Source organism: Lygodium microphyllum, chromosome 25 (assembly GCF_053477565.2).
Source record: "Lygodium microphyllum isolate KBCC chromosome 25, Lygodium_microphyllum_v1.1.10, whole genome shotgun sequence".
Lineage (NCBI taxonomy): Eukaryota > Viridiplantae > Streptophyta > Polypodiopsida > Schizaeales > Lygodiaceae > Lygodium > Lygodium microphyllum.
The window spans coordinates 63,051,552-63,078,577 of NC_141159.1; positions in this window are offsets into that span (position 1 = coordinate 63,051,552).

Here is a 27,026-nt window from a genome sequence, read left to right on the forward strand (position 1 = left end):
TATGCATGTACAAACTTTGAGACTCTTTATTCTTACTTCTTCTTTCATGCTTGTATGGGAGTGAAGAAGAGAGAGTGAGTGAGTGTGAGAGTGAGGCACTTGGTAGAGAGAAACTCTTGCCATTTTACTCTTCCCTATCCATCCTTTCATGGTGAGAGGTGAGGTTGAGGATGTGGGTATGTGGTTGAGTTGAAAGGGAGTGAGGGGTGCATTGGAGAAGCTCATTTTTCTTTATGTAAACCCTCTTCTTTATCTTCTCCTCTCCATATTGTATTTAAAGGTGGACATGAGGATGTGAATCCAACCAAGTGGTATTATGTGGATTGTGGAACATCGCTTATCTCAAAATATCATTACCACAATGAGATAAGTAGAGAAGTACACTCTCTATATCCAAGCTTTGATTCAATCTATTGCACATGTGAGTAGGCTAGGTGAGAGGTAGCCATGTGTGTCATACCCTTGAAACAATACAAGTTGTGTCCAATGGTCCTAACATTGAGCTTTTCAAGTGCAATAGAGAGTTAGAAAGAAAGAACAAGAACTAGAAATCAAAAGTAAGGAATTAGAAGAATAAACGAAAGAGATAGACAATAAGAATATTATTTGAGATTAGAACCAATGAGTTAGAAGGAAGGAGTGAAGAGGTCCAAGAAAAAGATGAGGAGTTGAAAGACATAGCTCAATAGTTGGAGAAGAAAATCAAGGAGACTAAGGCCAAGGATGAGTGGGAGGATAAGGAGATGAAGGAGAATATCAAATAGATGGAAGAAGAGTGTAAGGAGGTCAATAAAAGGAAGGCCTTAGAAGAGAAGCATAGGTAAGAAGAGGAAAGATTCAAATAAATGAAGGACAAGAACAACAAACTTGAAGGATTGCAAGGCCAAGTGCAATGCCTTAAGGAAACTCAATAAGAGGCCCAAAGGGCCTAAGCCAAAGTAGTAGTAGATCTTGCAAAAGATGTGGTAAGGAAAAAAGCCAGATAGGATCACCTCACTCAGAAGCTCATGGACCTTGACTTCAAATATGATCATCTAAGCTTGCAAATGGCCAATGAGGAAATCCTCATGAGGGAAATACATAAGGTAGATAGAGAAGTTGAATGCACCCAGATTGAGGGCAATATAGGAGGAAGATAAGGAATTTGAATGCACCCCGATTTAGATCATTCATAGGATGGTATCAAATCAGTCTAATGTCTCATTCCTAGAAAGGAACTACAAGGAGCAAGTGACTGTGATCAAACATGTGCTCTAGATGCAACAAGAACTCTATTACCACACCACCACTAATGTATCAAAGGCTTATGTCAAAGATCTAATTCTCAATTGAGTATAGCAAAACACCCACGTGAAAGTAAGATGATTTTGGGGTAGAATTCAAGGTGATAAGCCATGACTAGAAAGAGGAAGACTAGAGACCCATTTGTGCACACAAGGGTATGATGATAACAATCTCAAAAGCATGAACCTCTAGAGTAGCCCCTTTCCTTTCTAAAGCATATACTTTCACCAACAGCCACATGATGGGGAATAACCACGAGCTAAGGAATAATACTTAGATGCATCAAAAGCCTATGGGAAAAATAGATCCCTTCACCTCTTCTTAGCATATCATTGAATGGGTCTATTTTATATAGCTAAAAATGATTTTTATTTAGTTATTCTTTAAATTTTTAGTATTCCTACTATTTGCATTGATTATTTTGGACGGGAAGGATTGAATGCAAAACATCCATTTTTTAGTTGTCCTTGTTAGTGTGTGTGAGCCAAATAATTCATTGAGGTTTTGCTTCAACACAAAATGATATGACTATTTTACATATAGGGAATTCCCTTCACTTGCACTCCCTTGAGCTTGAAACTAGAGCTTGAGACTCACCCAAGGATCAATATATCTATGAACCCAGCTTTCAAATCTTCCTTTGGAGCCCCAAGAGAGACACCAAGGAAAAGGGGATTCTACTACAAGAAAATCTATCTTGTAACATCAACAAGCTTTTATTTCATCCTTTTGATGACCAAAATAAGGAAAACATCAAATCTTCACGCAACATCATAGCAGATATCTCCCACGGATTTGATAGAATCAACCATAATCTTCAACATCTTCACAAAATCCATCAATAGAATAAGAAACATAAAAGAATACACCACTTTTGAATGGAAATCAATCACATAGTATTCATCTTCATTGTCTTCATAGTTCTTTTTCTCAATCTCTCAGAGACATATGCATTATTTTGATAGAATTGGCTATCTCTGACTCTCTCTCTCTCTCTCTCTCTCTCTCTCTCTCTCTCTCTCTATATCAATAGTACATCATCTCCTCACTACAATACTCAAGAATGGTACTTAATAATCCTTCTTAGGTCGTGGATGCACCTCCCAAGAGGTATGGGAGGTATGAAAGGGCACCAAAGCCACTACAGTGTCTCTTTATAGCTCACTACTATCATTGTCACTTCAGTCTTCTCTTCAGTCTTCAGCAGCTGCTTCTTCCATTTGTTTTAGCTCTTTTGAACTTAGATTCATCCTTTCCAAAAGTTAGAAAACTTTCCCAAAGTCACACATACATTCTACAGAACACTTACAGAAGATCTACAAAACATAAGAGAATAGGAACAGAGCAGAGACAGAGGTTCTACAGAAGGTCTACAGAGGGTTACAGAAGGTCATCAGAGAACAACAGATCCTCATAACTCATACTCAAATCATTACAAAATATAAAAAACTATTCAATAATATTTCAAAAGACCTCAAACTTCATCAATCATCAATCCATGCTTCATACAGAAGAAAATCAGAACAAAATAGAAGCTAAACATAAGGTATCAGAACCAATCAGAACCTCAACAGAACCTACTAGAACATCACAAAGCTTCATATTTCCACTAAGAATCATCGTGAGCTTCCAAAACATAATCAATATAATCCAAAACACTCTCAGACACTTCCAATAACAACCAATCATCACTCAAAATCCATAGAAAATCAACCATTCAGACCTAAAAAACAACAAAAATCAATAAAAAATTTAGTCTTTTTCCACTCTCAACATATCCCCACACTTAGAAAGAAAGCGTCCTTGCGACCTAAGGAAAAGAATAATGTAAGTTCAGTAAAGAGCTCAATTCGATCTTCTTGAGTATCTTCAATAATCACCCAAGCACAATCCCAACTTATCACTTGTATCGAAGAAAGAATACAACTAAATGAAAATATCATTATGCATTAACACATCTGATAAACAATAGAAAGTTGTGATAAACTCGTAAAGGATATAAGAGATTCCTCAGCTTTGCATCGTAGATTGCCATCCACCATCACCATCTGTGTCAATAGTCGAAAAGAGAGCTCTCGAACGAATTATTCAACCAGCACGAACTCATCACATAAAAAATACATCACAAACACAAAACAACCATTTGAATGTCACCTCCAAAAAATATAGCATTAAGAAATGGTAGGAGATGGAAGAGGAATGAGTAAAAGAGGATGAAGAGATGGGTAGGTAAAATCATAAAATGAGGAATAAGTTAAAGAAGGATTAGCTAAAAATTTAGCCGAATCAGTTAGAAAAGGTGTTAATTGATAAGCAGGAAAAGTAGAAGGTATATGGATAGATGGAGAAGGACAAGGCGAAGAATGGAAAAATATTCAATCTTCAATGAAATAAAAATAGGTAAATATTGGAATTTGAGAAAAACCCTGAGGTTGGAAAAGGAGAGGTAAGATGGTTGCTGAGTTGGATTGATAAAGGGAAAAATAAGCATCATAGCGATGGGCCATTTGTTGATAATACAATAAGCTAGGAACAGAGGGACCTAAAACAGATCGTCGATGGTAGGCATAAAAAAAGGATGAATCAAATGGATGGTTCTTGGAAAGTTACGCTAAAAGATCCACCCTCAGTTGGTTAGTGTTCTGCACATTAGTAGAGGCTGTATTTTGTCATTGGTTTAGGACTACAGAATCAATCATTGAATGCCATAAAGTGTCAAGGCAAGCAACCACTTTAGAAGAATAGCACTGGAATATTTCATCTATCCTCAACTCCAAATGCTCAACATACAAGGTAGCTTGTAAGACCACATCCCCTACATACCAAGCCAGATCTACATCATCTGGAATTAACAGATCACCTCATAGATACATATAAGATATCAACATGGTATCCATAATCATCACAGAATCTTCAAAGACCATACAGACAACTTTTGTCAGCAAATCAGAAGACCAGGCTCCACGCCAACCATCCTCTGGAAGAGGGAGATCCATCATTGAGAGCTTAATATAGAAAGCCAACTTTTGCAGCTGATAGTGGAAAAAAAAAGGAATGGTCAGGAGGAACATACTCCTCAAATTTCTCAAATATAGACCATAATAAATCCATTCTGGACTGCAATCTTTCCACTTTATCTTGAAACAACGTACATAATGTAGCCTATCTCTAGAGAACTGCCAAGTCTTATTGAGATATAAAAGGAATCATAAGGACACTGGGACTTGGAGGGATGGACCGTGACTGCTCCAGTTAGTCCTTCAACTGTTTAATCTGGGAAGCTTGGGATTCCACTGTATTGTGAGTAGTCTACAAAGCTGACATTTTCGTATCCAGAAGAGTCTTCAACTCTTGAGCTTCTTTGGACATTTTCTCTTTCAATTCCAAAACTCTAGTGACCTCTGATTGAGCTTCTGCTAACTGAGTTTTCAAAGAAGGTATTTCTTCTCTTTGGCTCTCAATCATTTGTGTCTGCTGCTCCATTTGCTTAAACAGATCGGAAAGAGTGTCTTTAGCAGAGGCTAACTTTGTGGTTGCCTTATGCATCTGGTCTTTGGATTGCATCAATTCTTCATAGAAAGAAGCATATAACTGTTGAATACAAGTTGTCATTGAGAGTTCAATAGAACTCTAGATGTCGTTACAAAGGAAAGGAATGGCATCCCCTGATACTAAGTTATTCAGTGAAGGAACTGATATATCCAAAGAAAAGCACTTCCACTAAATGACCAATGAAGGAGGGGAGTCAGTATCCTCTATGTCAATGGGTTCTGAATCTTCTAAAGGTGGAGGGGGAGGGACTGGATCAGATGGAGGAGGAGGTAAAACACCCTTCTTAAGGCTTGAATATGTCAAGAAAGCATATAAATATGAACCATAGGTTACATTGGTAACATTCCCTCTAGTCACTTTGACAAAATGCTGGTCCATCTTCGTAAGAAGGTAAGTACTCTAGTCAATGGCAACCCCTTTTAAAACCATCCTGGAGGTTGTGAAGAGCTCCTTGGACAAATAGTGAGGACAGGCACGAACCTGTCCTGGAGAAATTGGCAGACTAGCTTCCAGAGAGGATCAGTGATCATTGAGAAAGACACTCCTGAAGTGTTAATCACCTTCTTGACATCAAGGACCTCTTTAGTTTGCTTCTGTAATAGCTTGAGGATATCTTCATTTGAGAATAATGGTCTGGCTGTGACAAAGGGTTCTCCTTTGTAGGGAAGAGACAAAGCCTTACCTAACCCTCTAGGTGTCAGGACCATGAAAGTACCACGAACCAAACCCAATTTCTTACTGTATGATGCGAGAAACTCATCAGAAAGGATTGGATTGTCTAGAATTAGAGGGAGTGGAGTAGCCACAAAAGATGCAAGGCCAACTTTTGTAATAGGCTCAAAAGTCAGTAGGGAAGAATAATCCCTACTGATTAATGGGATATATTGAACAGGAGGAGAAGCTTGCAGTGCCATCCAGATAGAATATACACACACACCACACACACATACAATCACAATGAATGCCTACAAAACAACAAAATATCTATAAAAAATAAATCGACCAAAATAAACACACACACAGATGTGACTAACCGACTGACCACCCCAAACAATCCACATCCTAGAAAAAATTCGGCATGACCCCTACACATATGCGACCGAAAGCTTCATGCTATACAACAAACATGCACTTGAGACCTTGTATCGGGCAGAAAAGAAAACTACAGACCGCACCCGTAATCGTATCATACAATCAAACCATAATACCTCAATAACCCTCTCAGGACATAACCAGAACTTCTATAGGCAATGACAACTTGAAAGACTGCATGTACCCATCCCACGAAGCGTATTTATTGAAAAGAGAAAAAAGTGCAGTGAGGGGAATGATTTTAGTAAAGGGTTTTTTAAATAAATTATTAACAATGGTTGAAATTTTATTAGGTTAGAAACCTTAATAAGAAAACGGAGGTTCATTTTTAAATTGTTAGTTACAATTTATTAATGTGAAACGGTGCTTTTAACGAATCCCAAACTTCGATACCCAGATTCAGGTCTCTAAATGCATATTCATTGATTAAGAATTTGATGTGTTTGAAGCGCTCTTCTTTTTCAGCATGTGTATTTTTGTGACTGATGGTTCATTTTTATTTAAAATTAAGGTGCCTCAGAAGCGCACGTAGCGCATGCAAAGTGAACGGCGTGTTGATTTTAATTTATTAGAAAAATGTGTGTTTGGCGCGAGCGTGCGTGTTGTGGTGGTTTTTAGGACTCATTTTAAGAATTAATTGTGAATTTTAGGGTAGCGAAAAATAAAAAATAGGAAGGAAAAAAAAGTACATGGAAGTGGGTATGTGTGTATGCAATGAAATGGAATGTGCACGTCTCAATCCCAAGATGCAAGTTAGCAGTCCAAAAAGGAAAAAAAACCATGAACTGAAAATGATGTGACATGTCAAGGCAAGGTTAGTGAAAGTATATTTGTTTGGTGTGCGCGATTTGTTTTGTTTTTGTTTTTGTTGATTGTGTTGCTAGGTTGTTTTTTTAAATCTAAAAGGTGATATTTGATGTTTATTGATTTTTTAAAAAAAAAGTATGATTAGATTAGAATGGGATAAATGAGACACATGAATATATTATAAATTTTTATGATGAGGTTTCAGCAGTTCACCATGAGTGTAAACTAGACCATCAAGTTTCAATAATATTTGTGGATTTATCTAGCATTTTTCAGCTTATTTCCATAATTGAAAATGATTTTTCCATAAATTTAAGTATTGAATTTAGCATTTTTGCCTCAAAAAAAATAGTTGGACCATTTGGCAAAGCATTTTTAGCATGTGGAACATTCTAGAAATATTCAAATGAGATAGTGAAAATTTTTGATTTTTTTTGCTTTTTATTATTTTTAAAATGAATTTTGTTCAATTTTCAATGGATTTTGAAGGATTTTTAACATTTATAATTTATCAGTAATTTATTTTTTACATGTCAATCTGAAAAATAAACCAAAAAATTTTCCAATTTGGTAAATGATTTTTCAGCTATTTTTTGTTTTATAATTGACTTTTTAATGATTTTTAAAGAAATTTTTAAGGATTTTAGGTGTTTTCTCGAGTTTTTAATAATTAAAATTAGGTACCTAGGCTGCATGTGAACAGCTGCGTGGAAATGTCCGAGCACGCACCAGCACATGGACAAGACCAAACACGTGTCCTCGCGCGTGAACACTCGTCGCTAGCAGCTCACGAACACGTGATCACGCCTCGGCACCCGCATGTGATGAGCCCGCATGTCGTGTGGAGATCCCGGGAACATAGCGGGGGGAAACAAGGATTATGAGGCTGCGGGGGAAAAGGGGAGGTGGGGGGGGTAAATTTGGTAGGGGGTCAAAATAGGGGGTGGGGACCAAATTTGGTGGGGGGCCAAAATGGGGGGTGGGGGCCAAAATGGCGGGCGAGGGCCAAAGTTAGGGATAGGCCAATTGTAGAGGGGGGTAAAAGTTAGGGGTGGGGGTGGTAATTTTAGGGGGAGTGGTAAATTGGGGAGGGAGGGTATGGGAAATTTTTTTTGGGGGCGGGGGGGGGGGGGGGGGGGGGGGGGGGGGGGGGAATAATTAATGAAAAAAAGGAAAAATTAAATGAAATTAAGAAAAGAAAAACCGAAAAAGGGAAGAGCACCCCCGTCCCGTGCATACGCACGGGGTGGGGGTAAAAAAGTTTGTAGTGATGGGATGGAATACGGCCAGGATGTGGGACCAAAGGGCGCGAAGAGAACAGGGTGTCTCGAGGCGTGTAAATGCAAAGACGCACGCGCTCACGCATGATGCAAAGCATGCGGGGACACGGCAAAACAAAGAAAAATTAATAATGCACAAACCGTTCATCGGAACACAATGTCGTGAAAAGGAAAATTGGGCCGGAAGGCGAGGGGGAGACTATGGAATAGTAGAAGGGGGTGTCTGGGATCAAATCATGGCGTTCCCATAGAAAAAAGGCAAAAAATAGGCGTGAAAAACCCATACGACAATTAATATCAAAGAATCCATTCGCCGAAATGAAATACGGGAAAAATGAAAATTGTGAGAAAAGTTATACCGGACAGGCCTATCATGTTAGAGCATAGTTTCGATGGAGATAAGACCCGTTCACATGGAAAAAACCCAAAAATCAACCCCGTTACGGAATTCAGAAATAAATATAAAAAGAATGAGGCACCGGAACGAAGGGTAGTAAAAAGGAAAAATGTCAGCGGGAAAGGGATACACAGGGCTGGCACATCAACATGCAGTTCCAGGGGAATTAGGAGGGGTTTTCATGCGAAGTGAGGGAAGAAGGAAAAATGTGCAGAAAATTGTGCCCAACAAGTCTATCTCATCAAAACATCATACCGAGCAAAAGAAACCCCATTCGCATGGAAAAAGCCCAAAAAACATATCTGAAACGGGATTCAGAAATTGATAGCAAATGATCCGTGCACTGAAAGGGAGGGCGGGAAAAAGAAAAAATGTTAGGACATATAGAATCTTCAGGGCTGTCACATCAAAGTTCAGTTCGGATGGGGTTAAGAGGTGTTCACATGGAAAAATCAATAAAATGGAGCTCGATAACACCAATCAAAATTAATTACAAAAAATTGAGAGGTTGAAACAAGGCAAAGGAAAAATGAGAATTGTGTAGAAAAGATGGCCGGACAAGGCTACCTAGTCAGAATTGAATTCGGAGGAGAATAGGGCAGGTTTACATGGAAAAATGTAAAAAATGTATGCGAAAAAGGCATGAAAACACACAAAAATTAATTACGGACAAACCGTACGTCAAAATGACAAGTGATTAAAAGAAAAAATATCCAAGGAAAAGCGTAGGACACGGCTGGTATGTTGGATCACGGTTCTGAAGCGATAACGACGTGTTCACATTGGAAAGACATAAAATTGTGTGGGAAAAACGTCAAAAATGAATAATGCAAAAACTATAAATCAGAACGTGGGGATGTAAAAAGAAAAAGTGTGTCATTCGAAGGGACAAACTGGGCTATAAGGTTGGATTGGGAGTTTGGTGAACATAGAAATGTTCATATAGAAAATGAAAAAATTGCACAATAAAATCAACCACAAGGGAAACGGCCTCGACGATAGGGGGTATGAGGGTGGGTGAATGAGGAAGGGACCCCATCAGAACGGAACTAGAATGGGGTAGACTCGCATGATTGGGTAATGACATATGCAGGGGGTATGCACATCAAACACGTAGGGACATGTCCTCACACTTAAGACCTTACTGGTTAGAGTAGATTGATCGATACGGCCATGGACTTGTCAACCAACTGGACGTTGGCGTCCCCACACTTAAGACATAACATACACTTGCAAACAAAAAGCTAGGGTTAGGAACACTTGGCCCATTTCGTAGATGGTTGAAGGGAACCATCGTTGTTGATGCAAAAAGATTGAAGCCGTCATTGGGGAGCAAGAGGAACCAGAGCACGCCACAGAACACGTCCAGCATGGCAAGGACCATGCAACAACACCGAGGGAGGTAGCTTTGTTGATAAAGTCCGTCAATTCAAGTGGAGATGACAAAGAATAGAACTCTCAGCTCATGGACACTCAAGAGGATGATAGAACAGTCGCTCACCCCGTGACACACATTGCTCAATGAATAAGCGTGAAATCCCATAACTCACGGCTGGTTTAGAATTGAACAAGGGAAAAGTGATTAGGAAGGAGTATGCCAGTGTACACAATTGATGGTGCAGTCGTGCATTCCACCCATCTAGCATAGGTGCAAGCAGAAAGGCCATGGAGCTTATCATGCAGTGTACAGAATAGGGTGATGTGGCATGTGCTGATGATGGCAGAGACAACTCCTGTGTGTGCATAGATAAATAGAAACGTACTTGACTCCAGGTGTCGTAATGTCTCTCAATCTCACCTCTCCAAATTGATTGAAGAGAAACACCAGTCACACTCAGCCCACCCTCTGTCTCACACTCTATTGAAAGATACAGAGGGAAACCCATTGATGTAATCCTCACATTCACTTGTGCAGAGGTTTTATGCCTTCTTGTGCACATTTGATGGTGCATCTTGCCCTGTGCCACCACACAGTGCAAGAAGGAAGGCCATGGAGCCTTATGGTGCAGTGCACAAGAACATATCATGCGTTGTGCATTGAGAGGCCCAACCCGTGCGTGCAACACTCCATTCACACATCTCGCCTCTCATTTGATTTGAAGGAAAAGATTGGTCACTCACTCCACCCGCTGTCTCACACTCTTTTAATAGATACAGAGGGCAGCTCATACTCACATCCCCATCTTGTTAGGATGAAAGCTTGTGTCACTCAAGGGGTTGGTGATGAAGATCGCTTTGTTTGTTGTTGTCATCAGGATGTTGAAGACGAGGCGTACCCAGGGAGCCAGCCAACAAGTCTGGTACTTTATGATTTGTATGAAAGGTCATCTGTTAAGGAGGGCAGATGAACTGATATTGCAAAGACAGTGCACCAAGGGAGGTGGCTGCAAATTGCTTGCGAAAAGGTTCTACTAATGAATCAACTATCCTGAACTGCGGGGTGTTACCACCTTTTCCACAGTCAACTTCCCGCCCAAGGGTGTTGTCACCTTTTCTTGGAACGAGGCCTGCTATGATAGGGAATTTCTTCCTTTTCTCCCATAACAGTTTGTTTGTTTTGTTTTTTATTTTTTTTCTTTTAAATAAATAAATAAATAAAGAGAATGGTAGAAATACCATGTGTAAGGACCAACCTTGCCACCGTTGCTGAATCAGACGAGAAGAGAACAAGGTAGGGTTGAGAGGTACCTGTGAGGGGCTAGTAGAACGAGACCACCTCATGAGGAAGATCATAAGGGCTATTAGAAGCACAAGGAGAAGGACAGTGCGACACCCAAAAGGAAAAGGGTAGGTCGATTGTGATTGTCAAGATCCCCAAGGAGGGAATTACTTCTTCAGACAATAGCCATTGATCAGAAAAGGATCATCAGAGACATCAACGGTCCGCACTTGAACAGAGCCATTAGGGTTGACAGCAAGTACCTTGTATGGGCCCATCCACCGTTGTTGAAGCTTGCTAGGAAGTTTGCCAAATCTCAAATCATAGGCCAGAACCAGATCACATTTGTCGAAGTCATTGTGTTTGATGAAGCTGTCATGGTAAGCCCTACGTTGGGCTTGCGCGGCTTCCATGCACTATAGAGCCATCCTGCAAGTCTCGTCTAAGCATTCCAAGTGCAGGAGGCGGCACTGGAGGGACTCATCATCTCCGAGGCATTCTTTAACCGCCACTCACAAAGAGGGAAATTCCAATTCAACAGGGAAGACAACTTCTGTACCATAAACTAGCTGCCTTATGGGAGGTCTTGTAGCTGCCTTATGGGAGGTTCTGTATGCCCAGAGGGCCTCTGTAAGTCAATCATCCCAGTCACGACAATGTGAGGCAATTGTTCTTGTCAAGATCGAGTAGAGGATGCGGTTGGTGACTTCAACTTGGCTGTTTGCTTTGGGGTAGTAAGAAGTGGACTTGTGATGGTGGCAGATCTTATACAACTCTGTTAGCTCTTTCATGACTTTATTAATGAAATGAGTGCCTCGATCACTTACGAGCTCTAGGGGACTGCCAAAATGGGTGATAATATTCTTGTACATGAACAGAGCTACGCTATTACCATCGTCTCGCTTCAGAGCTTTAGCTTCATACCACTTTGTGACATAATCCATACATACTAGGATGCATCTGTTTTGCTTCCATCTGGTAGGTGGATCAATGGAACCCAGAAATCAATCCCCCACTTCTCGAACGACTTTAGGGAAAGAATAGGCTGCAGTGGCATGGCACTTATTTTGGTGGGTTTTCCAATTCGTGACAAGCATCGCATCTCTTGCAATAGTCATATGCATCCTTCTGAAGGGTCGGCCACCAGTATCCCACCAACAGAGCCTTCCTGACTATTGCTTCTCCTGCGAAGTGTCCACCACATGGTTCGTCATGGCATGCTTTCAATACTATACTGATTTTGTCTCCTGCAACACATCTTTGCAATACTTCATCTTTGCCTCTCTTGTACAGTGCACCGCCTCTAGCAAGGTGTAGGGGGCTGATTCTAACAACAGCTTCTTCTTCTCACGGCTTGAGATGCCAGGAGGATACTGTTGAGTTGACACGAGGTTAGCCATGTTTGCATACCATGGAGCAACTGTTTCGACTAGAAACAAGGAAGTATCAGGAAGGTTTGGATCATCCTGTTCCTCTTCTGCAGTTTAAGGGATCCGTGACAGATGATGAGGAGGACATGGGAATGCCTAGGCTTAGTAACCACTTCAAAATCGAACTCCTGGAGTAGGAGCAACCATCTCATCAGTCGTCCTTTGACATCTGCTTTGTTCATTAGAAAGGACAGGGCTTCATGACCCATGTAGAACTTGAAATGCATTGATAGTAGATAGTGTCGAAACTTCTCCAGTGCAAACACCATTGCTAAGCACTCCAGCTCTGTCATTGTGTAGTTTTGCTCTCAGTTAGTTACTTTCCGACTTGCATAATAGATCGGTTGATCTAATTTACAGGGGCCCTTTTGACATAGGACATCACCTAGCCCTTCAACTGATGCATCTGTGTGCACATGGAACTCCTTCGTCCAGTCAGGAGGTTGCAAGATAGGTGTTTGGATAAGGCATTGTTTTAGGGTATTAAAGGATTCTTCGCAGTTCATCAGTCCAAAGGAAATCCACATCTTTCCTTAGGAGCTTGTGCAAAGGGGCAGCCTTGGTTGCAAAATGTGCAATAAATCTTCTGTAGTAGCCCACATGGCCAAGAAATCCTCTCAATTGCTTGAGGTATGTTGGTGCTGTCAAGGCAACAATCTTCTCAATCTTTGTCAGGTCTGTTGCAATCCCTTGTGCAGAGACAATATGGCCCAAAGGAACTCCTGATGAGATACCAAAGACACATTTGTCGGGGTTGAGAGAAATCCCATACTCTCGGCATCTGTCAAAGCATTGCTCTAGGTGTCCCCAATGCTCACGTATTAAGCTATAGACATAGAAGTCATCAAGATACACCTCAATGAAATCATGCAAATGATTTTGGATGGAAGCCATCATTACTCATTGGAAGGTGGTAGGAGCATTACAGAGCCCAAACGGCATCACTCTATAGGTATAGATCCCCCATTCTGTGGTGAAGGTTGTTTTGGATTGGTCCTCTTCTGCAATTTCGACTTGGTTATATCTGCAAAATCCATCCAAGAGGGAATAGAGCTCATGGCCTGCCACTGTGTCTAACACTTGGTCTGTGAAAGAGATAGGGAAATGATCCTTCTTCATCTTCGAGTTGAGCTTTCGAAAGTCCACGTATATTCGAAGTTTCCCGTTCTTGTTGGGTACTACCACAATGGGCGAAACCCATTCACTGTTAGCCACAGGATAAATGAACTCGGCTTCAAGAAGCTTCAATAATTCAGCCTTCACTAGAGTAGAATAATTATTATTCATACGCCTTTGTCTTTGCATGATAGGTTTGGCATCAGGCTCGAGATCAATGTGATGTTGGCATATTGTGGGATCAATCCCCTTTAGATCAAACACATCTAAGTTCTCATTCAGTAGATCTCGTAGGACCACTAGTTCTTCTTCTCTGGAAGACTGAGACCCACTTTCAAGTGACGTTCAGTATCGTCAGTATCCAAGAACGTCACTTTCCTTTCACCTTTCACTTCGCGGATGAATGTCCCACGGATTGCTTCTGGATAGAGGTCTGACTCCTTCAAGGGAGTAGTATTATCGTCTGATGTTCCACTAGAACTAGTGTCCTCCTTCTAACAGATGACTCATTTTCTGTTGAGATTGCTGGAAGGGTATCAGAGCTTTGTTTGTTTATGTGTGAGTGGTGATTTCTTATGAACTTAGGGATTCATCTTCAGAGGATGCGTCTAGGAATGTCACATAGCACAGACCTTCTATAAGCCGTGGCTCTGATGGCTCTGGCTTTTGTTGACAAGGGGCATCATCATCATCTTTTCTCCAGAATGAATGGTTAGGGCAACACGAGCCACTGATGAACTTACATTTTATACCTTTGTTCCATTGCTTCTGCAGATTCTGCATACTTTGTGGTCCATTGGTCAACCCAAATGGAACCATGGTCATTCCATCCAACACCCCGAGATCTTCGGCCTCTAAGGCCTTTGGAGGAACATCAACATCGTTCGCTATTAGAGGAACTTCTTCATCTACACTTTCATAACCTGCTTCACTTTCTTCCTCATCATTTTCGTCTCCCCTGATGTACCATCTGTTACTTCATTGGAGGAGTCGGTTATGACTTCGATGGATGTGGATCCATTGCCTTTTTGTGATCCATATAATTTCAACACCACTTTATTGGGTCCTCTGCCTAGGGTTAGGGTTCCTTTGAACCAGTCCGTCATGGCTCTTGCTTCAAAAAGCCAAGGTCTTTCCAACATCAGAGGGTATGAGGTCCCATAAGAATTTGGTTTGACCATCAAATATGTTAGCCAATAGTCTCTTCTTGCAAGGGTTGTTTTTACGTTGTCAAAGGGTTTGTGAAAGCAAAGTCGCGTCTTCAGAAGACCTTGATAAATTTCAGGATAAAATTTCAAACAGATGAATAAGCAAGATGAGGAAATAAGACCAAGGCTCTGTTTTATTTTGTCCAAATATTTCTTGTTGATGCACTCTTTTAACAAAAACACAATTTTGTCCCTGATAGATGCAATATTGCATGTTTTGACTCAATTCATCATTTTACTGTTGCTATAACAGCCCAGAGGGAGCAGGCTGAGAACACCTATCCAAAGGTTCCAAAAGTGATAAAACATCACATAGGCTAAATCTTCTATTTCTGCACGCTTTCACAGAGCAGCACTTTATCCACTATTTGAAAGAAGCAATGACAGTCTCTGCTTACAAGCTTCGCGAATTTGTCCATGATCAGAGTTCCAAAGCTTGGTGGTAAAGAGGCATGACTGAAACTCACTTAAAAGAACCATTAATCCATTGAAGAAGAAAGGGAACTGCACAGTGGCTTCAATTTGCAGTCGAATTGGGACTCATCAACAACTGGAGTTTGTTGCCTCATTAATGGGATACTTTCCTTGCTTGTATCTTCACCTAACAATCTGAAATAACTTAAACTCTCTTTAAAATTACTGTTACTCTTCTCACTGTTGTTCTTATATGTTTTCTCATAATCACTACCAATCACTTGGTTACTGTATTCAGATTCCTCCACACCACTCTCATCAAGATCATTAAAATCCTTGTCTAAATTTCTTTCTGTTACAAGGCGTTTGTAAGAGATTCATGAAGACTCCAAAGAAGATCCTTCGTTCACAGCAACAATGACCTCTGTACTGAATCAGATTTTTCCTTCCAGCTGGTATGTGGACGAAAATATTTACAAGTGCCAAGATGCTTGATGATGTAGCTTCTAGAAACCACAATTCTCCATGTGCTTAGCATGATGTCTCTAAGGTGAAGCTGTCAAGATGAAGTGTCCTGCATAACGACTGTTGGCATTAATCAAACAACACCAAGAATTCTTGATTTGCCTTTCTCCTTCAGATTTAAGAATGTGAGCTCGTGGATTTGTAATTTTTCTTTAGGATGGGATAGATCAATCCTGTGTTTCTGATTAGTATCTCGCATAAAGAGGAAATATTCATGTCTGGATCATCTGGCCACGAGTTAATAAGCGGCATCTCCCACAGAAATATTCAGAGAAGAAGGTCTTCAGATGTCGATCACACCCTTTTTATGAATTTGATCAGGTCGCAAAACTAATCAAGTCGGAAGGGAAGGCGCACCGAATCAAAAGAAAAATTCGCCCATCTCGATGCAAAACTCAGATATCAGTAAAAAAATACACGAAAAGCTATGCAGATGAAATTTACCATACTTCTCTCTGTGTGTGTGTGTGTGTGTGTGTGTGTGTGTGTGTGTGTGCTTGAGGTGGGTTTTGTCACTCTAATCAGTCCGAATTGTTGAAAATACTGTCGTATTTTCTCTTCGTCGCTGCTGGGAAGGAAGCGCCATAGTTAGAATAGAAGATTTATCGAGCACAGGCATTCTCCCTTTTTGCACTGAAAGGAGGCCCAGATCTATCTCTGCGTGGCAAGCCGATGTCTTATAATCCTTTAAGCTTCTGATTCCCGTTACTTCATGTTGATCTCTGAGTCGTTACAGCAACCATCAAAGACAATGTCTTCTCCCCTTTTTCTTTACGCATTGAATTCGACACCCTTCTGTAGCCTCGTCACAATAATCTGATCCTGCGGAGAGTGTCTTCCTACTTGACCTTGAGGATAAGCAACATGAATTGAGGTACTGAAAACCTCATTGAGCCCACGAAAAGCAGAATTCCCACCAATACTCCTCTCCCACAGCAACGTTCGATCGCTTCCTCCAATCCATAGCAGCATTTGCTTTTACCAATCCCCTCTCCCTCAGCTGTCAAAGCATACTATTCATCGAAGTCGCTGAGCAAACAAATTCCCCCTTTTCAACCAGTAAAACGGCTGCTTATCCCGTCGTCACAGCAATGAAGTAAAAAAAAATCTCTTCTTTTCTTTCGTCCTGCTCCTCTGTTCTTCCCTGTCCTCCCTTTCCTTTCCTTCCTTTCTGTAATTCCCTCGAAGTTGCAGAGTGCCCTCTATTTTCCTCCTCGTCCCATTCAAAAAAAACTCTTTTCTTTTTCTATCTCGTAGTTCCCAGAATACCTTTTCTGCCCCTCCAGTAAAGCGGCTCCTGAAAATAACCATCTTTAAATTTGTTCTTTTCGTGAGCCTCTTTGGCACAACAAAGAGGCACAACCATATCTTTGTCGTTTCCTTTAATGAAGACTTCAATCAAATTTCTGTCGACTTATCCTGTTCCTATGGTTGCACAAGCTTTCAAGTAGATAACATATGTAAAAGAATTGGTATGCACACCCCTTGATGTTGCATCTCCTCATAGCATCACATAGTCATATCACCTTCACGATTATGAACATAGGCATCTAGCATTATTGTTCACGATATAACATCATGGACAGTCAATTTCTCAAACGCTTCTCGTCCTTCCTTGATAAAACCACATTTTCCATACATGTCCACGAGCATGTCACCAACAACAGAGTCTCTTCCTAGACCCTTAGGATGATCTCAGCATGTATCTCTTGGCCCATTGGAAATGCTCCTATGCTGCCACAGGCTTTCAAACGAACCCTTGGTCACAATCAAAGTGGTCCATGAGATTGCATCTCGAGTCACCAATCTACCAAAATTCCTTATTCTTCTCCATCTTCGGCATAGAATGAAAGAGCAAACATAGCAACTAAGTATGTACAAAGTATCAAATCACACACACGACTTTTGGGTGGTTTACACACCTCGAATGCGCAGCAATACGACATCCACCCCCTCTAATCCTGCGCATCCTCCGGATGGGCCAACTACCCATTATCATTATCATCAAGATCCACAAACAGATCAATCTCTTCATTATGCATTTCCGGTGTCATATCATCTGTTTCTTCCATTGGAATTTCTTCTCGTTGCTCTTCTCTTGAAAATTCTTCCAATGCATATTCCTCATCATCTCTTTTCTTGAAAATCTTGATTCTTTTTCCAGCAATAGGCACTCTAAGCACTGTTCCATCCAATTCTGTCAGCTCATATGTTGCATTATCAAAGACATGTCTGACTATGTACGGCCCAAACCATCTTTTCACCATCTTCCGAAGTGCAGTATGCTGATTTTCAAGGCTGCTATCAAAGACCAATACCCAATCTCCCTCTTCTATTGCTCTAGGCCGCAAACGATGCCTGCTGTCAAACCTGTCCTTATTTCTTAGTCTAGCAACCTTCAACCTGTCAATAGCTAGCTGAATATCCTCAGGTCTCCTCTCCAACTGTCGAATCCGAAGAGCTAAGAGCTCTTCGCTCGTCAAATCCTCCTACCAAGGTAAAACTGACCAAGTCAAAGCACAAGTCTCAATCGGCATAACAGGTTTCTGACCATACATCAACTCTGCAGGCATATATCCTGTGGTAACACTATGAGTCGTACGATCAGCCCATAAAGCAAATGGTAGAAGTCTTGGCCATTCTCCAATCCGTCCTCTGCATGCTTCGGCTAATGCTTTCACTATCAGCGGATGCCCTCTTTCACTCTTTCCATTTCCCTCTGGATTGTATGCTGTTGTTAGAGCCAACTTGATTCGTAGCTGAGAGAAAAACTCCCTAGCTTCATCTGCATCCAATTCACCACGATCTGCAGTGATCTTACCCACACAACCATACTTGCAGAAAATTTCCTCCAATAAGAACTTACACACTGCACTAGTGGTCTTCGTTCTCAAAGATCTGCCCTCAACATGATTGGTAAGATCCTCTCTAGCCAAAACAATGTACCTCATCTGCCATAGACCCATAGGCATGGTAACCAAATCAACTACCCACTTATAATGAATGCATAACGGATAGGTCGGATGAAGCTCATCTCGATGACGCACTACTGAATACATCTGGCAGTCTCTGCAAGTCTCAACAAAGTGAGAAACATCTCTGTACATGCCTTTCCACCAATATTTCTCCTTGATTTTCTCATAAGTAGCCCACACTCCTCTATGACCAGCCCAAGGACTCTCATGAAACTCCCTCATCACCTGTAACTGTGTCCCTCTATCGCAGACAACCCACAAAGGTAATCCGCCTCTTTTCTTCGGATGCTTCCAAAGAAATCCGTCCTTGAGAAAATAACCATAGGCTTTCCTTCTGATCTTCTTGAACTCTTCATCTGTCCATTCATCTCTTTTGCTTAGTGTACTAAGGTACCTGCCAATCTATAACCAATCTCCAACATAGAGTTCTTCTGTAAAAGCCACAATATCATAGACATGACAAACATGATCAACCATAGTGGCTGAAATTTCTACATCATCCTCTTCTGCAAGTAGAGTCTCCTCATCATCATATCTAGCTCTAGACAACATATCTGCCACTGGATTATCCTTCCCTGCTATGTGTTTAAATTCCAGATTTAATGACTTGATATATGCAATCCATCTCAGCATAGCTATATCCGGAGTAGAGAAACTCGTAATCATACCAATCAATGGCAAGCAATCTGTCTCTACCACAACTGAAGCTCCAATAAAGTACTCCTTGTCACATTTGAGAGCCGTGACAATCCCCAGTAACTCCCTCTTGATTTGCGGATATCTCCTCTGTCTCTCGTTTAGGACTTTCGCCCCAAACCGAATAGCATACCTATTTCCATCTGCATCATCTTGACCCACAGCCCAACCTATGCCAATTGGACTAGTGTCAACTGTCAATACAATAGGCCTTCCACAATTATAACCCGCTTTCCTAAGAGTAGGAGCATTCTGCAATAACTTCTTCAATTTCCGCATGGCTCTAGTGTGGCTCTCATCCCAATAGAATTTATGCCCCTTTCGAAGCAGCTGATACAAACAATCTGCTATGTGTGCAAAATGAGGTATCCAAATCATATAAAACACACAAGCACCAATGAATCTCCGTACCTCTGAAGTGGTAGAACAATACTCTGCAATCTTGCCTATAGCATTCACCTTATCAGGTGAGGGTTTCCTGCCATAATATCCACACATATGCCCAACAATGACAACCTCATTCACTCCAAAAACATATTTTTGCCCTGAAAGTGTCAAGTTCACTTCTTCTAACCTAGCCAAAATCTTCTCACATGCTGAAATATGATCAGCCACAAAGTATCTGCATCCCTGCTCATTTAGGCTCTCTCTTCTTCTGCACACCCCTTAATGGGCACATCATCCAAGAAAGGCATAGTAAGCTGTGGTATATAATCACGAAGAACCTTATGCATGGCATTCATCATATGCGCAACAGAATTAGTGGCACCTTGAGGCAAGGTACACATCCTGACAAGCCCAATAGGAGTTCTCATGGTGGTTATGTCCCTGCTTTCCAAAGCCAGCTGAAACTGATCATATCCTAAATACAAATCACCCAAAGAATAGATGGCGTGTCCAGCAAATGCCTCTGCAAACTCATCCACAACTGGACCTATACCAACATTCCTGATAGTAACTCTGTTCACTGGCTGCATGTCCTGAATAAATCGGAGAGTACCATTCTTCTTTGGAACTGTAAACCACCTGTTTGAGTATGGTGCAGATGAAGGCTCAAGGATTCCCATCCTGATTTTCTCATTCAATAAATCAATCAGCTTTGGCAAGTGTGCCTTAGGCACTGGAATAGGTCGAAGATTCCATGGAATATGAGGAATAGTAAAAATAACCATAGGAGCAACAATATCAGGATTCACACATCCAATCTCATGTGGGAAAAAAGCAAATCCCCTTCCATGTCGCTCAAGCATATCCTGAAAGCATTGCTTCTCTATGGGTAGCAAGAAATCACCATTTCCAATTTTCAATTCAGCAAGAGTCTCTGCTGAAAATTTATGACCAATATGCTCCGGATTCCTCAAAATTTGCTGTTTAGCAGCCCTCTCTATTTGCTGATCACTGTCAGGTGGAAGCGGTACAGCAACCGGCTTCACCTTCTTATCCACAGTTTTGTATTTCGTGTCAACCCTGGCTTCATTATGCTCTTCTATATTACATAAATCTTGCTGTAAATCAGCAATTCTGCACTCCAATGGCTGAATATTCTCAGCCCTCTGCTCTATGGACTGCATAAGAACAGCCCCAAACTCTGAATGCTGAAATATTTCAGCAGTAAACTCTGTTGGCTGAAAATTTTCAGCCCTCTGTCTCACTGAAAGCTGATCATGACCAGCTGGAAACTCTGTTTGCTGAATTTCTTCAGCACTCAACACTCTTTGCTGAGTTACCTCAGCCTCTGACTCAATCTGTGACACAAAATCTACAATTTCATGAAACATGTCCAGGGACTGCACTAATACATTACTGTGACAGTTCAGCATATCAGTTTTCAGCATATCTCCCATCTCTGTCATCGTATCTGCACAAATCACACTGTCATACATCCCATCTATGTGCTCATCATCCTCCAAAATTCCTGCATTTTTCAATTTTTTCTCCTTCCTGCATATATACTGCCTGGCAGCTCTAGGCAACCTAGAAGTCTTCTGATAACTCATTGAACTGTTTGCTGAAATCCCAACAAAACCGGAGGAGAAAACACCGCTGCCAGGAGGCGAGAACTCCAATCTCCTCTCCTCTGTACCACCGTCGTCTCGCGAAACGGCGGTACCTAATGAAAACCCGAATCTCTCACAGTGGGCAAAGGTGTATCTCTGAGCGTATCCCTGTTTCTAACATGGTTCACACATACAGTCATAAACTGAACTGCTCTCATGCCATCTTTACTACGAATCCGTGCATAAGCAGATCCATCATCCATGACCTTTGTTTCCATGCGCATCTCTGTAATGAATGGCTGACCAAGAATTATAGGATAAGAGCATGAATCTTGCACAAAGAAATGAAAATCCTCCTCTACATCACCAATAGAAACCCTGACACTAGGACAGGCAGCATACAAATCACTTGCAGTGTTATTGGCGGCTCTCATACGCCACCCATGCTCTACATCCATAGGCCATCTGTTACTCTCATAAACTCCACGAACTATGAGATTAATCTCTGAACCATGATCAACCAATGCAACATAAGGCACCTGTTTCTCTCCAATCTTTACCATCGTCTCTGTAGTTGCCCTAGCCCAATGGCTCCGCGAAAAGTGACTACGCGGTATCATGACAGGCTCATCAATTTCAGCATAATGCATAGGCTGAACCCTCTTCTCTACCTGCGGAAAAACAGAAGCATTATCAACCATAACCTCATCCTCATCCTCATCCAACTCTCCAATCAAAACTCCCTGTGTATCAGTGGTAGACAATGCATGCCTTTTCCTCTTCAGGACCTCCTGAAACTCTCTTTTTGAGATGCCCAAAATCTCAGAAATAGTGAAAGTCACCTCACTGCCAAGTATCTTATCATTAAAAATTTTCTTCATGTCTGTAGATGTCTCAATATCGGACATCAATCTGAATCCTGGCTGCTTTCTCTCTCTAGGCTCTTGCTTCTTTTCTCTCTTTTGAGCATCCTCCATCTGTCGATCTGGCCCTGATCGTGAAGACGGTCCTGCAATAGGTGGAGTAACAAACTCACCCCCTCTAGTCTTCTTAGCTGCACTTGGATTTTCTTCATCTCTCTTACGCTTCTCCTCAACAAGTACATCTGCACCATGAGATTTAGCCAAATAAGCATAGAATACCTGTCAACAGGCGAGTCCCAACCTGTCTCTGATCTGATACTAGAGCCTGCACTAGTCAAAACAGTTTGCTGAATTTTCCCCTTGTTTGCAGTCTCCATAGCATAAGTCCATAGCGCGGACTGAGTCTCTGATCCCTTCTCAATTTGGACTCCATATGCAGAAGCATCACCTCTAGCTGTCACATAAGAAGTACGCGCAGCCATGTCCTCCACTAACTTCTTCATTCCACCTTTACCAAAGTTGGTAGCAAGTGGAGCTCCTGTCTCAGTCAACCAAATCTTACCATCTTGCCCCCAATATACCAAATTCTGCCTCCTTGCATCCTGGAAAGAGTCACAATCCCTGCAATGCTGATGGTCCGTACTATCACACCAAATACATCTCCGATCTCTCCTAGGTGCAGTAGGAGCACTCCTAGGTGCAGTAGGAGCGCTAGAAGAAGCAGTAGGTGCAGTCGAAGCAAACTGCTCCTTCAACTTTCCCACCAACTCCGCTTTGACTGACTCCAGTGTCAAATCTGTGATGCCTTTGATTATGTCATCAAGAGAGGTAGGCACCGATGGAGCGGATGGTTTTGGAGCAGAAGGTGTAGGCATCGGTCGTGGAACAGGAGGAACAGGTGGAGTGGAAACAGTAGGCACTGCCATAGGCCAAGAAACTGGCTGAGGAGGAGAAGAAATAACAGGGATAGAAGCAGGCATAGGAGCTGATGATGGTGTAGGTGTCATGGAACCATTCTGTAGGCGAGTCTTCCATATCCTCCTCTTGGTCAAAGTCGAGACTGCATCTTGAGCATCCTGCCAATCAGTTTTAAGACCCATAGGCTTCATGCGATCTTCAAGAAGCTCACCCAATTCTTCTTGAAGAGCAGGATCTGCAGCTTGCAAGAAAAGCTCAACTTTTTCAACATCCAATGCTCTTTGTTCAATGGCATCGAGCTGACTATACCTCTCTTCGAATTCTCGAATCAACTCCGAAGCAGCGAGACCTTTGTTTGGCATGTAGACCCACTCTCGGAATGACCGCCGAGTAGCCATACCAAAGTCCTCAAGGAAGTATTCTTCTTTCAAGGCCTTCTTAAAATCTTGCCAATGTGTATTTTGAATAAAAAGATCAGTCACTTTTGTCCTCAAAGCAGGTGTGACAAGACGAAGGAAGTACTTACTCATAAGTCCAGCTGGAACTCCAAAAAACCCCATCTTGATCTCATATGTCTTCAAATATGCTGAAACATTACGCCCGTCAAATAGCTTCTTCTCATTCTCAACTGCTTCAATAGCCTTAGTCGTGCTGTTTGCATTCTCCTGCTTCGAATAGAGTTGCCTTTGCTGAGACAACTGTTGTTGATGCAATTGTTGCTGCTGCTGCATATACAATTGTGTTTGCTGATTTTGGAGCTGCATATACATGGACATATTCTGTAAAATCTGCTTTAGATCCTCTGTTGAAGTACTTGACGCAGTAGTCATTGATGGAGCTGAAGTAGACGCAGCTGGAATTGTAGAAGAAGCTGAAATAGAGGCTGAAGTATCTCCCATCCTGAAATTTCTACGATGCTTTCACGTCGGGTTCACCAAAGATGTCGAAGGGTTTGTGAAAGCAAAGTCGCGTCTTCAGAAGACCTTGATAAATTTCAGGATAAAATTTCAAACAGATGAATAAGCAAGATGAGGAAATAAGACCAAGGCTCTGTTTTATTTTGTCCAAATATTTCTTGTTGATGCACTCTTTTAACAAAAACACAATTTTGTCCCTGATAGATGCAATATTGCATGTTTTGACTCAATTCATCATTTTACTGTTGCTATAACAGCCCAGAGGGAGCAGGCTGAGAACACCTATCCAAAGGTTCCAAAAGTGATAAAACATCACATAGGCTAAATCTTCTATTTCTGCACGCTTTCACAGAACAGCACTTTATCCACTATTTGAAAGAAGCAATGACAGTCTCTGCTTACAAGCTTCCCGAATTTGTCCATGATCAGAGTTCCAAAGCTTGGTGGTAAAGAGGCATGACTGAAACTCACTTAAAAGAACCATTAATCCATTGAAGAAGAAAGGGAACTGCACAGTGGCTTCAATTTGCAGTCGAATTGGGACTCATCAACAACTGGAGTTTGTTGCCTCATTAATGGGATACTTTCCTTGCTTGTATCTTCACCTAACAATCTGAAATCACTTGAACTCTCTTTAAAATTATTGTTACTCTTCTCACTGTTGTTCTTATATGTTTTCTCATAATCACTACCAATCACTTGGTTACTGTATTCAGATTCCTCCACACCACTCTCATCAAGATCATTAAAATCCTTGTCTAAATTTCTTTCTGTTACAAGGCGTTTGTAAGAGATTCATGAAGACTCCAAAGAAGATCCTTCCTTCACAGCAACAATGACCTCTGTACTGAATCAGATTTTTCCTTCCAGCTGGTATGTGGACGAAAATATTTACAAGTGCCAAGATGCTTGATGATGCAGCTTCTGGAAACCACAATTCTCCATGTGCTTAGCATGATGTCTCTAAGGTGAAGCTGTCAAGATGAAGTGTCCTGCATAGCGACTGTTGGCATTAATCAAACAACACCAAGCATTCTTGATTTGCCTTTCTCCTTTAGATTTAAGAATCTGAGCTCGTGGATTTGTAATTTTTCTTTAGGATGGGATAGATCAATCCTGTGTTTCTGATTAGTATCTCGCATAAAGAGGAAATATTCATGTCTGGATCATCTAGCCACGAGTTAATAAGCGGCATCTCCCATAGAAATATTCAGAGAAGAAGGTCTTCAGATGTCGATCACACCCTTTTTATGAATTTGATCAGGTCGCGAGACTAATCAAGTCGGAAGGGAAGGCGCACTGAATCAAAAGAAAAATTCGCCCATCTCGATGCAGAACTCAGATATCAGTAAAAAAATACACGAAAAGCTATGCAGATGAAATTTACCATACTTCTCTCTCTCTCTCTCTCTCTCTCTCTCTCTCTCTCTCTCTCTGTGCTTGAGGTGGGTTTTGTCACTCTAATTAGTCCGAATTGTTGAAAATATTGTCGTATTTTCTCTTCGTCGCTGTTGGGAAAGAAGTGCCATAGTTAGAATAGAAGATTTATCGAGCATAGGCATTCTCCCTTTTTGCACTGAAAGGAGGCCTAGATCTATCTCTGCGTGGCAAGCCGATGTCTTATAATCCTTTAAGCTTCTGATTCCTGTTACTTCATGTTGATCTCTGAGTCGTTACAGCAACCATCAAAGACAATGTCTTCTCCCCTTTTTCTTTACGCATTGAATTCGACACCCTTCTGTAGCCTCGTCACAATAATCTGATCCTGCGGAGAGTGTCTTCCTACTTGACCTTGAGGATAAGCAACATGAATTGAGGTACTGAAAACCTCATTGAGCCCACGAAAAGCAGAATTCCCACCAATACTCCTCTCCCACAGCAACGTTCGATCGCTTCCTCCAATCCATAGCAGCATTTGCTTTTACCAATCCCCTCTCCCTCAGCTGTCAAAGCATACTATTCATCGAAGTCGCTGAGCAAACAAATTCCCCCTTTTCAACCAGTAAAACGGCTGCTTATCCCGTCGTCACAGCAATGAAGTAAAAAAAAATCTCTTCTTTTCTTTCATCCTGCTCCTCTGTTCTTCCCTGTCCTCCCTTTCCTTTCCTTCCTTTCTGTAATTCCCTCGAAGTTGCAGAGTGCCCTCTATTTTCCTCCTCGTCCCATTCAAAAAAAACTCTTTTCTTTTTCTATCTCATAGCTCCCAGAATACCTTTTCTGCCCCTCCAGTAAAGCGGCTCCTGAAAATAACCATCTTTAAATTTGTTCTTTTCGTGAGCCTCTTTGGCACAACAAAGAGGCACAACCATATCTTTGTCGTTTCCTTTAATGAAGACTTCAATCAAATTTATGTCGACTTATCCTGTTCCTATGGTTGCACAAGCTTTCAAGTAGATAACATATGTAAAAGAATTGGTATGCACACCCCTTGATGTTGCATCTCCTCATAGCATCACATAGTCATATCACCTTCACGATTATGAACATAGGCATCTAGCATTATTGTTCACGATATAACATCATGGACAGTCAATTTCTCAAACGCTTCTCGTCCTTCCTTGATAAAACCACATTTTCCATACATGTCCATGAGCATGTCACCAACAACAGAGTCTCTTCCTAGACCCTTAGGATGATCTCAGCATGTATCTCTTGGCCCATTGGAAATGCTCCTATGCTGCCACAGGCTTTTAAACGAACCCTTGGTTACAATCAAAGTGGTCCATGAGATTGCATCTCGAGTCACCAATCTACCAAAATTCCTTATTCTTCTCCATCTTCGGCATAGAATGAAAGAGCAAACATAGCAACTAAGTATGTACAAAGTATCAAATCACACACACGACTTTTGGGTGGTTTACACACCTCGAATGCGCAGCAATACGACAACGTATGG